We start from the raw sequence: 18,000 nt of genomic DNA on the forward strand, positions 1-18,000 counted from the left end.
AGCCTACATTCGGGTCAACAGCTGCTGCCAGTGCAACTGGATCAGTGAGACAGTAATAGTTTAGATCATGATGACCATTGATCTGGTCACTGAGTCTTACTTTCAAGGGCAAGCAACCAAACATGAACTCGCTGCTGCCTAAAAAAAAAAAAAAACAAAACAAAAAAAACTGAAGAAAAATCTGGACTCATTTATTTCAGGTCTTAATGTTCTTGTCTCAAAAACAGAGCAACTTTCTGACTCACTTTACAATTACAGAGAAATGCATCTTTTTTTTATGGGATAAATAAACCCCGTTTGAGGTTGATTTCAAGCTAATTAAGGACTTGAGAATTTCTAATGTACCAGAAAACAAAAGAAAAAAAAAATTGAGACAGTTTCCAGATTCTGTCAAACCATTTCTGTGGTTTAAATTCATAGCAAAAAGATAGAAGAGACAGCGTGGGGTTTTCTCTGGTTGTATGGAGCGTAAAGTAATGCTCTACTGCACCCACTTGCTACTTCAAGCCATCAGACTGTAAAAGACAAAAACTCCAAACTTTCCTCTGTCTGCGCAGTAGTAAAGCATTTTCTGTTATTTTTTTTAGGATAGCGTGTCCCTGTTCCTCCATTGGATGGTGTGAATTACCATCAGCTGGAACAGCAAGATCAAATTACAAACGTTTTGGCCTGCTGTTTGAGTTTTTTTTTTTTTTTTTGTCCAGTGGTGGAAAACGGAGCTGCCACAGGAGCACAAATTATTACTCTGAGGATGTTGGTGGTTTGAAACAAAACTTTTTTTAAAGAAACACTAAAGAAGAAAAGCATACCAACTCCTAGGATTTACTGTAGCTTCCAAAACCAATATAACCAGCTACCATCAGTGTTGCTTCACAAACTGCAACAACCTTCGTATTATCTGCCATTTTAGAAACACCTAAACATGATTCCGTCTTTAACGTGTGTTCAGTTAAATGGTTCTGAAAATCAGTGATTGTCAAGCAAGCATGTTCTCTAACTCTAATTATGTGAATCTATGAATCAAAATTAAGAGATGGTGTTTGGTTGATGTAACCTCAACAATAAATGCAGATGCAGAGAACAGCACGGAAGAGGTTTTCTTAAAATAGTGCGGTAACATTTTGAAATTGCAGAAAAATGCAATAACTACACTGTCAAAATTATAACCTAAAATGCCTTCCCTTAAAAAAAAAAAATTAAAAATCTAATGTCCATGACAGATAGGTGAAATTACATTAGAGATGACTGTACCCCCTCCCTTTTCTTACTTTGTTTAAATACTTCTGTTTGTCTTACTTTCTTTAAAGATGTTGACTGTACTCTTAAGCTGCGCTTCTGCTCGAGCTGGGAGATGCATTGGACTGCAGTTGCAGCAGTTCGCCACTAGTGGGCACATAGAGCACAGTGAGCCCTCCTGATTCAGCGGGCCAACGGCAAATGTAGCACAGTAACGGCTGGTCAGCGGAGGCGCTCACTGTCGCTGTTGTCTATCAACAGGTAAATATCAATTAGCGCTGCTATTTGTGGGGGAAGTGAGCTGGAGTAGTGGAGTGGCGAGATATTTGTGTGGAAGTTTTGAGTGAGCAATTGTTCGACTTATATTGTACATATTTGTTTGTGAGGAGGGCCAACGGCAAATGTAGCACAGTAACGGCTGGTCAGCGGAGGCGCTCACTGTCTCTCAACAGTGTTCAACAAATAAAGACCCTGCGAAAAACACACTGACTAATCATTAGGTGTGCAACATATACATTTTTCAAAGTTTTCTCTTGAATTTTGACACAGTGTTCTTACTACTAGAATACATATTACATGCATTTCTTTCCACAAAACACTGATTTTAGCTCCACTCAGAACTGCAGCATCCTCTTGCTATAGTACAATTGTTTTTAAAAAAATCCCTGGATTCATTTTTGCAAAACATAAAGATTCAGGAAACAATGAATTGTTATATAATTAGATCTACCTCTTCCACTTTACATGCTTTGTAATAAAGCATTTGCAAAGTGTCTGCGTTGGATCAGGCACATAACACCACCTCTGCCTAAAATGTATGTGACAAAGCCTCCCTAAGAAGTGGGTGTGAAAAAGAATACACATAAGCATTAGTAGGAGTGCATGTGTTTTCTCTTCCCAAGCATTTTCCTTGGAACAGTTTCATATCATGGATATGTTTTTTTTTTTAATCATGTAGTTTTTAGCCTTAATTTAATCCTTTAGATCAATTACAAACAGATAATAACAAAAGATAAAACTCATCAATATGAAATGTGTTCAGTGAAACAAACTGAAGCTTAATTTGGTTATTTTTCAACATTTTATCAGCAAATCTACCTAATCTACACTTAGAGTGAGTTACAATTTTATCTTTTTTCACTAATTGTATGCATGCAGTGAACAGGAAACATAATTTAATGAAGTAATAATGTCATAAATTGGGATTCCATGATGTTCCACTGAACTGCTTTGCAAGCAGATGGTGCATGAACCATCCACTTGAGAACCCATCACTCTATCTTTTTTGCAGACACAATGTGCATATAGTGTGACACAAGTCTGCCTCGTCGACAGAATGTAATACATTTTCATGGACTTGCCTATTCTAACACCCAATTTCCATGCTGGTGAATCTGTGAGTGCTTGGATCCTGGACACTTTGGAAGGAAATCAGTCCTTGTTTGCCTGTTTGGACATGTGTGGACCAGGATTTTAAAATGTGAGCGTAAGCCTTGACTTAGAAACCGCTTTTTGTCTACAAAGAGGTGAGACTGAAATTCCTGTCTATTCCCAGAGGATGCAACAAGAAAGGTGAAGAGAAAGAGGTTTCAAGGAAAAGAAGGAGACATGCCAGAGAAGAGAAAAAAACTTCAACAAGCATTGATACCAGGGAGATAAAATAAACTGGTAGATTAAAAAAAAAAAGTAAAAGTAAGTAAAATGTGGATGAGAGATGGCCAGAAGAAGAGAGGGATTTTGTGCAGCATCATATGAAATGTTTGACTGGGAAGTGAAAAAAATGAAAGACATAAAGGAATCCAAATATAAAATTGCATGAGTCAAATAAACTGATGGAGTCAATAAAAACTACAGTGGATTTGATTTAACATTGAGTGCACTCAGGGGGAAACCCCCCAAAACCCTTCTTTGAAGTTCTTCTCTCTATGGGTGGTAATGTGGCATGGTGCTGGGGGAAAAAAAGACTGAAAGAGACATGAACAGAAGGGTTGAATAAAACTCAGTCAGGGTCCGCTGATGATGAGGATAATAGAGGGGGCCGTGACGTTACACATACAAACAAGCACAACTTAACTATTAGTGTCAGTCCTCAAGGCATTTCTTCAGAGTACCAACTCATAAATGTTTTATGGACAGAATGTCCAGCTATAAATCTTCATTTTATTAAAGAACCAATAGTCAGAATCTCCATCATGGTGTTTAGCTGTACTTCTAGAGAGAAAGAGCAGCTAAGTAAAAACTGCTAAAATGTTCAATGATGTAAATATGAGAAACTGCTTTGTTAAAAAAAACAGAGTTGGTTTTTGTTGAAAAATTGTCAGAACTTTTTATGTTGTGTTTCCTGAAATACAGTTATCAGTTTGTCACTATGTTTATCCACCTGCACCCACTTTTCTGTGAAAAATAAAAATGTTGGATTGATGAAGTGACAGGCTGACTCAAGAATAAGAAGTTTCTTTACTTTTAAATGACAACCTTTAAAAAAGCATAAATTGAAAGAGAGGAAGGGAGGCACAGCAGACCTGTGAATATTTGCACTTCAGTCACTTATTTCTTTTTGTATTTTCCTGTGGAACTTAACTTCCAATTATTCACTAAAAATATGCCTATTCTGAGATTTTTCCATAAAACATATGTAAAATATTCAAAACAAAATACAACTTGGGAGGCTGCTATGCTAATTATTAACATTTCAAGTTGATAATTAAGCTTGATGTGGAGCCAGCCACACACCTAATTACTGTTAAATGCCAATACAGTGTTTCTCTTCAATCCATCTTACTTCCTCCATCATCACTGAAGTTTTCAGTGTGACTCGAAGGAGTCACAATGAAAATTGCCAGTACAGGTACATGTACTTTTACTGTCATGCACATGTACATTTTAGTTGTCTGAACTGCAGTTGGGTCAATTGCCCTTATTGTTTGTTTGAAAGAGCAACTAAAAAAACAGGAATGAAACTCCTTAAAAGGAAAACACAATGCTGTCTTTATATCGCCATATGCAGTCGAGTTGTTTCCTTCATCCAATTACAGATGCACCACTGCTGCTTTCTGGACTGGCTTGTTTACTTGCACAGGCGCAGATCATACATCCAAACTGACAGAGTGAAGATGTCTTTCTGGTGTGTTATGCTATTTTTGCCAAGATGCAGTCAGCGTGAGAATGCTCAGTAAGGGGCCTGATGTCGCTGCTCGTTCCTAACGATGGTTTTGTGTATAGCAGCCTGAGGACCTATTATACTGTCTAGTCAAAGCTGACGTAGGGCTTCGGAGGCTGCTTCTTTTTTTTTTTTTTTTATCTTTGCAGCAGGTCTGTGACCAGGGAAATATGTTGGTCTAAACATTTTAGAAGAACATTATGCTTTTGAACATCTTTGATTCAACTTAAACAAAGCTTTAACCACAGCTGAACTTTTTATTTTTTGTTTATTAAAAAGCCTTGCAACTTCAATCATGTTTAATTGCTGTGACCTTTACTAAACTGCTAAAAAATCATTAAAACACTATTTGTAAACAGAAAAAAACTGAAACTATACTGTAATCTAATACATTAACGACAAAAAGGAACTAGTCAGTGTAGATAGCGTGTCAAAAATGTAAGTAGATTTTAGGCTCTTTAAAGAAACTTTTAGTCCCAGTTTGATGTGGCAAAATGACAAAAAAGTCACTCTTCATCATAGTAAAATATTTTGAGGTTTTAAAACAGCCCATTTTTTAATATTTTGTGATGCTTATGAAGATTTATGCATGCTGAACCTTTGATTATGTTTTATTTGAAGAAGAAAAAAAAAGATGAGTCAGTGCTCCTGAGTCATCATTGCTGATGAGTCAGCAATGACTAAAAACATCTATACACATAAATTTATTGTTTACAAGAAGCAAGCATTGCAATAAAAATGCTAATCACTTCTAGCATTAAAAAAAACACAATGCAAGAGAGGTGCGTAAGGCCTGCGTATTCCCAGCAAAATACATTTTTACGTTGCCATGTTGGACTGCGTGGTGGATGGCAGGCTTCCAGTAGCGGTTTCAAGTAGCGTTAGTATGCATCCTTGGTGATATTATAATTTTATAACTGAATCTCTTGTGAAATACAAGCAGCGGACATGCGAAGGATTAAACTTTGCAGATTTGAATCAAGTCCTTTCCTCGTCATTGGCAAGGTGAGTCTAGTCTGCTGCATCATGTGTCGTTAAACTTGGCTCTGTAGAGCCAAATTCCCAAATAGGTTTAAGGTTAGATGAATGATAAAACAATATGCAAGCAAAGATTAAACAAAAAAGCATAAGTATTATCAATTAACAGAAAAACTCCACATTCAAGCACATCTGAATAAGTAAGACCTTGTAGGTGTATGTGTGCAACCAAAACAAGCATGGAAAATAACTTTTTGTGTCAGGACGTTTCTTACAAGTTAAATATATTTATTATCAAAACTACAAATTGTCACAAACACACACAGTTGTGATCTTAGCCAGACAGGAAGTAATGATGGGGTGCTTGTTATTTTGCCCATTCTCCACTTCATACTTTTGCAGGTTCAATAATTTTGTATCTTGTTTTTTTTAAAGTACCAAAACGATCCATCTGTAGCAGATCATTTCATACAGACCATGCATCAGTTCTTATCTACGTTTTTGACATTCTGTGCCCACTTTGACAACCAGTAATTTACAGGCTACTATGTGACTCAGATAAGCTAGCAGCAGGGGGATGGTCATTATTATTTTAGCTTGTTAATGGCCATGCTCTGTCATGTCTCACTAGTCAAAGGCCCAAAACTTGGTCTAGTCTAATAGATGGACCAATCAAATCTGGAGTAAATTATTCTACATAGATTACATATTCTTTAAAAGTTCTTTAAGATATTTGCCATTATAAAACCACATGCCTCAATGTGTCTCTGAAAGTGAGGCGCTGCAGAATTTGCAAGTTGTTGTATTCTTTCTTCTGGATGTTGTTTTACAAATATGTTCTTTCTGATTTTTGTGGCTGATTTAGATTACTGAAGATTTTGACTCCCGGACAAACACGGCTCACTTTCTTGGAGAGCAAGTGAAAGTAGGTGGGGCTGGGCGACAGCGGCAACAGATATACACAATCAGCAATTTGTCTTGTTATTGCTTGGATTTGAATCAGCATGTTTTACATCCAATGAAAGCATGAATGTTAGCAAATAAATTGGGTCTGTATTCTGGCAATATAGTTGTGGTTTTAACTGGTTTTTAAATAAAAGTGGTCTGGAGACAAAGTACTACAATACGAGTTTGCACCTTTTTATAACTGTTCACAGGGGAATAAGTAATATGTATGTCAGGATGTATTTATAGACAACCCCTATACGCACTTCATCGAGCTCAGAAACGGGATGCTCCATGTTACTATAGCAATCTTTACAATGTCTCGTGGGGTTTAACTGTGGAATGCAGACAACTGGCATCTCCAACAGCACATAGACAAACACACAGCTGACATGCACGCACGTGCATGTCAAGGTCCAGTTCAATATGTAGTGGGCTCTATTTTAAACCAGACCCCAAAAGAGCAGAGACCCACGCTTAACAATAACTCAGCTGCAAAACGGAGCTCAGTCCAGACTGTCCTTCATGCAGTCAAATGCAATATGATTCACACAATAATGAGAGCCCCTTGTATTTCTGGGGACTATTAGTGCCTCATTAAATTCACTTGAAAGGAAGTTAAGCATCAACTCTGGACTGAAGAAAGTTGGTCTAATTGCCAGTGATAGCTGGACAGAGAGGAGGCTTATCTCTGCCACCCACTCAATCTCTCCTGTTCTTCCTTTCACTCTTCCATTCACTTGCACCCTCAGAAAAATGGGATCACGAACAGACAACTTACAAACTCCAAGAAGCTGACTCCAAAGACGATAAGCAATCATCCTCATCTCTATTTCTTTTTTTTTTTCTTTCGTTTTTTGTTCTATCGTCGGCCCAGCTTGCTAAGAGCCTGCTATTTAGAGTCAAACTGTGAGATCACTGGTATAACAGAAACCATCACACACAAACACACGCAGTCATGCATATACCGACACAAAAATCACCCAGGAAAAACATGCATACACACACAAAACCACATTTATTATGATTCCCGGAGATTCTGCAAGTAATTTCAGAGTAGCTTTGTTGTTGCTTTTGGGTTTTCTTGATCCAGCTATTAAAGAAGTCTATTGGCAGCTCAGTTGGCAAAGCTATAGATTATTTCAGGCTTCGGCGTATGAGCCAGCACAACACCAGAAACCACTGTAATTACAAGATCTAGTCGGCCTTTTGAATAGAAATGGCCAGTGAAGTCTTGATGTGGTCAAAGACAAGGAGGAAGGCGAGGCTCCGTGGGTTAAAATAGAACTGCCCACATGGAGTTGATTTGAGGTTTTCTATATGGGGAGCCCTGGAGTGGGTCTGCAAAAGTAATGAAGTCAGTTAAAGCTAGTGGAAAAAGACCACTGCATGTGTCTCTGTAGAAAAAAAACCCATCACCGGTGAAAAAACGATGTAAGAATAGATGGTACAAAACTACTGTGTTAAGACTACAGATTCACTTGGAGTTTAGAAATAGAAATCAGACAACTTCACATGAAGACTAAATTCTGCCGTCAACCCAACATATTATCCCCAAAAACAATCATATGTTTTTACAATTAAGTTGTAGGCTGTAAAAGAAACCACACAGTTTTATAGCGATATTCAGATCCTTTACTTTGGTTGTCTTAATTGTCTTTCAGCTAAAGAAAAATAAAGTCAAGACAAAGATCACAGGGTCTTGGTTTTATTAAAGACTAGCAATGTAGTTATATTTCAGCTTCAACTTTTCCTGTTTCTGTCAAATGCCCTTGTTAAGTGATTTTATTTCCAGTTTCCACAAACATCGACAAAGCCATGTGTTTTGATGTGGCGCGTGGTCAGCTGTGGCTTTTAGGCTAGATTTGCTTTTCTTAAGAATGTTTCCCTCCAACACATTCAAGGCTGTCAAATACTGCTGTTTTAGCAAAGCCTGCAGTTCAACTCAAAAAGCCCGCTTGACACATGAGAAACATTAATATTCACTACATTATAAATCAGTCAGATTGATATATTGGCTGCATTATATCATTCAGTTTGGCTTCTTTTTAGATGTTCCTCACCATAAATGCAGGCATTTCTGTAAAACAGGAATGAAAAACTGTGAAAATATATAGAACTCTTTTTATTAAAAGCTTCTTCATATCATTTTTTATGGCATTAAGTTTTGTCAGCTAACATTCAATTGCAGGTCACAGATCAAACTTTTGATTTTTCTTTTTTTTTTACAATATTGTCCTCCACATCCTAACCTCATATGCCACACTTAGATAAAAGACAGACTGACAAACATCCAAGCTTTTTATGAAGCTTGTTCACCTTTGCTTATTTTAATACTTCAAAATGTTTCAAAAAGGTGCACTGAGCTGAATTAGAAAATTATAAAGCAACTTCGAAGACTCACACGATCCTCAGTTCACATGGTCATCTTAATAACAGATCATTTTGACAACTGTTTTATGATTTAGCACGTTCCATAGAGTTCCCTCTATTTTGAATGTCTTTTTTTTAGGAAATCTATGCCTCAATGTGGAAAAGTAACGACTACTTCAAGTAGTAAAGATACGGCTAAAACACTTTTTGATTCTTTCCAAATAAAATCGCAATGTCAGAGAAAGATAAACGATGGTGGTCAGTTTTATGACTCATCACTGTTCTGTGGTAGTATTCATAACAACACCAGGTCTCAGGGACAGAAATGACAGCTTTTCAAAACAACAGCTGCATTCACTTTTTTGATTATGCCCACATTTGTAGCGGCCTCTCTAGCCCCAGGAAGAATACATTTATTTGTCCATCTGCTACAAAGAGGAACGATTTCCCAGCTTTCGACCATGATAAAGGTAACCTTCTGTATATTGCAAAGTACATAATACAGATGTGAAGGAGGGCCTGCACACCCAGCTAATGAGACCAAGTGAGGAAGCAGGGAATGCAGTGTGCTTGGAGATGGAGGCTGGCTGGTAGAGCCATTAGCTATGCACAACAAAGAACTGATACAAATACACCATTCCTCGTTCCTCCTAATGTTTAAACTGTGTGTATTAGAAGTAAATGTGTTGCCTATACAGAGAGACTGCTGTGCCTTTTTAATACACTTCATAGCCCAGTTTAAAGCACCATTTGCCTTACAAAATAAAACTAACGGAGTCAGTGCTACAATTTTAAAGACATAAATGAAAGTTAAATGGTACTGGTATTAATTTATCTACACAAAATGGTAAGTTCTGCTTACCAGCTGATAATAAGATAGGTTAATTGAGTATTTACATTGAACATCCAACCTCGCCATATTGTGAAGGTCCAGTTTCATCCTGACTAATAGGGAAAAAAAGCACATCTGAAAGAACATAATTTATACTTTGACTTGTGTGTCTTGACCTATTATCCACAGCATTATTTGACACCAAAAGTAAATACAGACTGGGCTATTTATTTCTGAACAAATAATAAAGCACTTAGAAGAAGGCTAGAGGGAGCTGTCACAGTACCTAAACTTGAAACCAGCTTAGGGCGTTTGTTGTTTTCACTTCTTTGTTTCCAATTTCCTTTTCTCATCAGTCTCTGTCATTCTTTCACCAACTGTTTGTTTCTTTTTGGCACTAATACAACTTCAGTGTAAGAAAAGGACACTTGGATTTAGCTTTTCTAGCACATTGTGGAAATAATGTTTACATGTCTCATTGAAAACAGTGACAAAGTGACAGTATATGATGTCATCAACCATTTGTCTAACAGAAAATGAAACAGGCTGTTCCAATTAATTTAGGAAAAAAACAACCCACTGAGCTAGCTTTTTTTTCAGAATTTCATAACTTCTAGTCTTGCAAAGATGTGCACAATGTTTTATGTACAAATATCGGTAAAGGAAGAGCCTCAACTCAAAAGAACCTTATTAACTAGAATGAAGTAATGACAAGATCTGTCCTTGTAAATCAGGTCAGCCAGATTGATATTTGAAAGAAGTGAAAAGACAAAAGCTTTTACTTTGAAAAGAAAGAAATCAGGAGCTGCTGTCTTCTAGTCTGTAAGCTGGCATGCCTGTAATATCAATTTTAAATCATAAATTCACAGGAAAGCATCTTAAGTTTACCCAGAGAGAAAACATCAGGTAAAAGTGTTGTCACTGTCACCTTTTTACTCCTACATGAGCCACTTACGAGTCAGGGCCCTTAAGATGTTTCCTCAGATTGCTTCTAAGTTTACCAAAGACTCAGATACTCTCTTCAGAAAATCTCAAGAAAAAAATACACTTAGTAAAGCTGTGATCGCAGATATAGGCTTGGAAAGATTTGAAATGGTTTATTTCAACAGAACCTGGAAATATGCATTTTCACGATGAACTATAGCAACTGTTGGTAAATATGACATATACTCTCCTCCTCCCTGCTGTATGTATAAATACTAAGTCTGAGTGTTAGAAAAAACAAGCCAAGGTTCCCTTGGCCTGTCTCACTAGGTGGGATAACCCAGGACCCTTCTATCCCTCACTCCTTCTTAGGCCTAGATGTTTGGATGGACTCATGTCTGCCTAGTGATCTGGGGTTCTGTGAGGGGTTTCCTCCTCTCTGGCTGGCCTGACATGCTGCCGTTGGTTTGTCAGGGACTCTGACGTTTCATCCCAATCACGCATTAATTGGTAACCATCAAAATCATGCACCAACTACAGATGGTTCTTCTATAATCGACACGGATTATTGTAAGGAGATGTTCTTTTATGACTCTAATAAGTGGCATATATTTTAATGAGGGAAAAGTCATAACTGGAGGGACGAGGCGGAAACAGAAACAGCAAGTGAGGAACAGGACTACGACGTAGCAAATATTGACCTACAGCTTTGCCACATGAAATTGGAATATGTTTAAATGGTATTTGATGTCGTTCCCAGAATGATGTTCCCACTTCAGAGGTAAGAAGCTGCTTGTTTTTGGTTCAGTGTTTAACACTTCATTTGAAGTTCATGGGCTCTAAAAGGTTTCTGATTGAAGCCAAGATTATTCCCTGCTTGAACCACTCATCTTTTTTTGGCTATTTTAAACTGTGTATTAGCTTTACATCACAGTTAATGAGCTTAAATGGTTGATACCAAAAAATTTTTCAGTACTACTGAAAAACAACCTAAAAGACCCCCCCCCCCGTTCTGCTATTCATTCAGCCATTCAGCATGACACTCTAATCAGCTTAACTGTAAATAAAGTGCTATTTCTACTATTGGACACGGTTTATGAGACCTAATTAATCTCCAAAAGTTACAAAATCAATGTATCCCTTTAGTATGTCTTATTGATCATTCTTTGTGTGTGTGTGTGCGTGTGCGTGCGTGTGTGTGTGTGTAGCAATCCTTCTATTCCAACTAGGTGAAACTGCTTCTGCAGCCGATTTCCTCTATCAGCTTTGTCTATCCCTGAGCCTTCAGGAGTAATCAGAAGAACCTTGATGAGCTGCTGAAAGGAAAGCCTCCAATCCAACCTGGATTGTCAGACGATAGCTAAAAGAAAAAGACAGAAGCTGAGGGGAACAGAAAATAATGGTGGTGAAACACACACTTTAGGGAGGCAAAGACAGAGCTAATGAGGAGCGGTGGCAGTGGAGCTGAGCAGGCTAGTTGCATGAGAGTTTGGTATTATGAGGTCTAGTGGGGAAGGGAGATGATGAGAGGGTAGTGGTAGAAGTGGGTGGAGGAAAGTGGCTTGGAATTGGGTTTTTCTCTTTTTTTTATTTCCCTGTTCTACTCAATGGACAGAGCAGATGGTATTCTCATTGAGGAAATTAGGAGGCAAAAAGGAGAATTAGAAGCAGCCTGGCAGGGAATGGTTGTCCCCTTAGGCGTACAACACACATTCATTTGCTTTCATTTCCTGTAACGCATGGAGTGCAAGAATCAGACAAACCTAATCTTATTCACTGAAGGTGATTTGATACGATGAAAACATTTTTTAAGTTTGTACAGGCTCAAATAGCTATTGAGGCACCTTCAAAAGCAGTGGGAGCTCTGATGAGACTCTTTTTATGTGTGAGAGAAACCTTTAGAGACATGGAAGTAAATGTTTAAAGGAAAGTTTTTAAAAAAAACTAGACTAGAAGATTAATTATTGATTTTGAAGTATTTTTCAATAGAAACCAGACTTTGCAAGTTAACTGACTATCTATCAGTCATTGTAGACTACACACCTATCATTTGCAGCACACAGCACTGCTTTAAAAGCTGTAGAAAATCAAGTTATCATGTAGAACTGTGTACTGCCTCCATATACCTATATGTATTTGCAGGTGCATCTGCTCAGTGCAAATTGGAAGGTAATGGACCAAACAAAAATCAGTCTGGATAAAATTAAAAACATATTTGATTTTAATGAGTCGTGGAAGAAAAGAAATAAGATACAGTCCTACTTTTCTTAAGCTGTGTAACGTCATAGGGCATAGCCTGAATATTTCATTATTTTGATGTGTTTTGGCACACTGGTGTTCAGTTTTGAAACTGCTTTTTTTCCCCCTCGAACAACCTTGACCACCCAGCGTCATAGTCAATGAATGGGGATGTAGAACCTATGTGAACTATGTATGTGGCTGTATTGCTCAAGTGACACCACGAGAAACCTGGCTTACAAAAAGCACACCCACTTGTCCAGCTCTAATTTATGACATTTTAACATCAGGCTTAGTTACAGAATCCTACTGTATTGTTAATTTGCACACTTATCATTCATCTATTTATCTATTCCCAATCCTTTTTTTTTTAAACCCTACAAACTCATTGTTGTGACATGATTGTCTCCACTAAAGGTGCAAAAGTCGGGATGTCTGTCAGCCTGATAGTTAAATGTGTGTTTGCATCACTAATGAGCTTGCAGTGAGCTCTATTAATCCAAACATTTGTAACTACGTTTTTGTAAAGAGTGCGTAAAAAAACGTATTTGAATCTGCTTGGTTGCAATTTTTGGTAGAATACTATCGCTTAGGTGCCATGCATTCACATTCTGCCTTTCGAGGACATAAATGGTCAGTTTATGCCTACACCTGATTCATATTTTTAGTGGCTGAGCTGCTAAAGCTCATGTAGATTGGTGGTGACATTCCATAAAAAAATAAAAAATAAATAAAGAGGTTTAAAGAGCTTACAAATCACATTTTTGTTGCCTTTGAGATGAAATTCTATCACCTCTGGCACCTTTGTGAGAGGACAGAATGATGGATAAAAACCTTGTGACAAACAAGATAGCAGCAAATATTTTGTAACTTCTGTTCTGTTTCTACAGTTGTGTTGTGCTGATATTCGTGTTTGCTGCGACAACAAACTGTTTCTGGAGGCAAACAGGAAGTCACTCATTCTAAATTAGTACTGAAGATCGGCCTGAAGGATTAAGTGACACTGTAAATGGAGCACACATAGAGGTGATTACATTGTAGCGTATAGAAGCTTCCTCAAATGCTATATTGCAAAATTGGTGCTTTGAAGTCATGTTCAAGGCTGAATCTATGTAAAATTGGAAACTGGACGCCTCAAAACCACATTGAAGTTTACAGCACAGCTAATTATGGTCACTGTGTACAGTAGTTAAAACGGGGGGACATCTAGTGCTGTAGCTCAGCTAAATGCCTTGTCAGGGCTTTGAAGTGTGACAGGACTGTGGAGCAACAAAACTGAACATCAGGACACGCTTCCGCGGGCAGACGACTGTTTTTGCCGGCTGAGTCCCAAGTGCATGGCAGTTATGAACACAAATGGACTGAGATGCAGTAGGCCACTGAAACCCTCGACAGCCAATTATCCACCTGTTCTCAACAGCTGAGAGCAATTTCATCAATGTGGGAGAAAGTCTTATTTAAAAGTCAATCAGCCAGTCGCAGGGGAGAAGGGCGCACATCTGTCAGTCAGCTTGTCTGACTCCCATGATCACAGTAAACTCTCTAAACAACAACAGCAGACATACCTGTCTCTGTCCTTGATAAAATAAACAATAATTACCCTTACACTACAAACTATGAATGTTAAGTAAACATAGTAGCATCTAGGTGGAGATGAAATATACAACAAAGTAAGAAAAGGAAAAAGTGACAAAAATGTTCTATTGACAATTGTAAAAAAAAAATCTTTTGACAGAAAATATTTTTATATTTGTATTTATTTATTTATTTTAAATAAAAGATTAAATAGAGTTCCTGGGAGAGAATTGTCATATCTGAGCATGTCAGTAAAGGAAAAGAGACTGTGAAAAGCATCCATTATTTGTTTCTCTCTTAGCAGAAAGTGAGCAATAACCCAAATAATCCAAACATATCTCAAAAACAAAATAATATTTGAATGCTTTTTAACAAATACCCATGACAAATATTTCTAAATTGGTCAAAAGCAAAGATAAATGCCTCACTTTAAAAGTCTATTTGGGAATAATCTAAAAAGAGCATATTTAGTGCTTCCATAAAATTAAAAATATATATATTTTAGGTGTAAGGAGTTAAAAAAAATTCCTTGTAAAAGAAAGGATCAAATAAAAACTAAAATCACAATACTACACAGTCAGCTGCCTGAGGCTGCAAGCTAATCTAAGCTACTGGTTTTAGTTATTAGGTTCCTAAAAAAAACATGGACGGGTGCTTCTTGCAACTTGGCTCATACAAACCAACGACCCAATAAATAGTTGCAAGAGAATGTAAACACATGTCAGGATAAAGGAGTTGACAATTGTTAACCTTTAGATGCATGAGTGACTGCACCCTACACTCTTCCATAACTGGGTCAAAATGGACCCACATTAAAATCAATGTGTTTCAATCAGTGTGCACACGCACACACAATAATAGAGTCTTTCCTCTCCACCGTTTCTACATGCATACTCTGTATGAGGGATTGCTGTAAAGTCAACGACACAATGCAAGAGCTTGTCCACTGTCTCTACCTGCTAGAGCAGGAGGAGTGGATGCTGCAAGTCCATAACTCAATGAAATATGCAATATGGATGGAAACTTATCAACCAATTTCAATAATAACCTGAACTTGATGCACTGATTGATAACTAAGATCAATTGGGATGCATGACTGAATTAAAATAACTTTGCCTCAAGATGATGTGTTGTGAATTGGTGATATTGTAAATTGTACTGACTAAAATGCGCAAGATTACTTAGCAAGCAAGAGCTAATCTTTCTCTATGTCTTTTTCACAGAGTACAAATACACACAATCACTGGGTAAAACTGAATATAATGCCTAAATATATCGAATATATATAATATATATCGAGGGTTGGGGTAGCAATGCTTAAACTTAAATTTTGTACAATGTACTAGGGGTAAGCTCAAATTATAAATGGCAAGATGTTCATATCCCATTTATGCAGAATATCTGGAATATGAAATAACAACAGCTTGTTGTCATTCTAAACTCACTTATTCTTCTAAGGGTTAATAATCTAAACCTTCAGAAAGTTTTGCAAACTTAAAAAAAACACTTCATTTTTATAACTTCAAATGTGATCATAATTCAACAAGATAATTTAAACATCTTTAAAGTATGTAATAAAAACACTGGGTGCCGAATAGGTGTGATTGTTTATTGGCACTGGAAAAAATAGAGTGAACACTTTTACTTCCCCCAAAGATTGTAAAAAAAAGGGGGTTGAGATTTAAGAAATTAACCAGATGAAGATAATTTTTCTCATCCATCAATAACACTCTTCTTGTTGAATTTATTTATTTTTTTTGCAAAAATGTTTTGCTTTTTCTCTGATCAGAAATGTGTTTAATTTAAAATCCTCTTATCTTTTCCTGTATCTACTCAGCACAAAATGCATGCTAATATCAGTGGAACCTGTTATTATGTAAACCAATAACCATTTCCTCTAAATGTTCCTCCTGTATCTGTATCAAACATCAGATGAATTACGGATTCATATCAGGAGTTTGACTTTCTATCACCAATTATGGATGTATAATTAGATTCAGGTGACTTTGTAAGGCCAAAGGACATTGTGAGAAAAGTAAACACTTTACAGAGTTTGAGTGAAATAACACACAATTCCCTCAGAATAACCTTTTGACTTCGACATTACTGCAGTACAGTTAAACTCTCCTGAGACAGAATGGACAGAATACAAGTAGAAAATTGAGTGTCTTGGCTATTTCAATTTAGTACTGCTGCAATGCTTTACACAACCACAGTGTGTGATAGAAATGTGTTATTTTTTAATCAAAATATCCCATGTGTATCACAGTGAAAATGCAGGTCAGAACCAAAGCAGAAATGACACCATCTACCTGATGCCTGCAAAAATTCTAGTTTTCCATACTTGAATTTTTTTTTACAAGTGGTTCATCACAATAGCAAAATACAGGTAGCAACTGCTTAAAATAAAGAGCTTTTATAAATCTCTGGTTGTGGGGAAAATTTGTCAGGTGAACTGCTCTTAAACATTTCTCCTCTATTTTTCTACTTACTACACAAATTGCCAGATACATTTTTGGTTAATGATCTCACATGTTTGCTAAATGGCAAGCATGACTGAAAGAGATACATTCCAAAAATAATGATATATGCCCTGAGCTAAAGTAGACCCATCCTCAGTCGTAGCTTGTCATCTTTGAGGACTTGGTACTCTCTTCACTCTGCGCAGCACAATGTAATCCTCAACGGTGTGAAATTGTGGTCAAGTCGTCAAGTCATGTTTGCAGGTTTGGTAAACAGAAGAAGATGAATGACTTTTTCCAAATCAGCACCATCAAAAATACATCCACAGTTAAAGTAGGCTAGAGTACGAAACAAATCCAGCCCTGCAGCTGATGACAACTGGATTGTTATCACATGACAAGAATGGGAGAAGACGAGAGACAAGAAGACAAGTGACAAGAAGATGAGAGACAAGAATCCAACAGTGATTTGAGGAGGGAGTGTGTGTTAAATTAGTCATTTTTATGGTGCAGAATTATAAGACAATCCCTCTAGTCAAAAAACAAAATTAAGGTCATGATTCTCAAGTGGAAAAAATAAAAAATGGAATGCTCCATCCAGGTCAGGGGTCGATCTCTGCCTTGAGCAGAGAAGTTCACAAGTGGTGTCTTGTTCACAAGTGATTGTAAGTTGCTGTAACCATATCCCAGATACAAATTGCTTAAATAAGCTTCTGGAGTAGGGTAGAGACACAATTAGTTTTGGAGACGGAGTGAGCCGCTCCACATCCCTGGAGAGTTTGGAGCCGAGCCTCTGCTCCTCTGCATTGAAAGGAGTCAGTTGAGTTGGTTTGTACATTTAGACAGTATTTCTCCTGAAAGTCTCTCTTTGAAGGTTTTTTTCAGGCAAGCACAACTGCTGAAGGAGCTACCTGGTTAAGTTCAAAACTATTCACACCACTGCACTTGCAATTTGGGTCTAAAACATTCTTTCAACTATATCCAACATATTCTGACTTTGAATAATATTAACATTGTGTTGTCTGGACTTGAATCTCATCCCTGAAAATTAGTGAAGGAAACGACAAATTAGGAAGATGATGAGAGGCCTTCCGAGGACTGGACCTGTTAGCACCGTCACCCGATCTTAAATGGATGCACGATAATGCATGAACAGAAATTAAAATTAACACTTTTCAACTGTCAGTCACCATCAGAGTCAATCATGCGAAAATTGGATATTTCCGATCTGTGTTCCTTAATTGGTGCATCTCAATTACCACAGCTGTCCATTAAAC

General features: G+C 37.3%; 1 protein-coding gene across 1 annotated transcript in view; it reads right to left on the reverse strand.

Moving 5' to 3' along the window:
- The window catches only part of LOC103473902 (matrix metalloproteinase-17-like), an 80,095-nt gene that overhangs the window by 60,800 nt on the left and 1,295 nt on the right, over nt 1–18,000 (reverse strand). The gene's annotated exons all lie outside the window — the stretch shown is intronic.

This window comes from Poecilia reticulata, chromosome 12 (genome assembly GCF_904066995.2).
Source record: "Poecilia reticulata chromosome 12, P_reticulata-male-v2, whole genome shotgun sequence".
Classification (NCBI taxonomy): domain Eukaryota; kingdom Metazoa; phylum Chordata; class Actinopteri; order Cyprinodontiformes; family Poeciliidae; genus Poecilia; species Poecilia reticulata.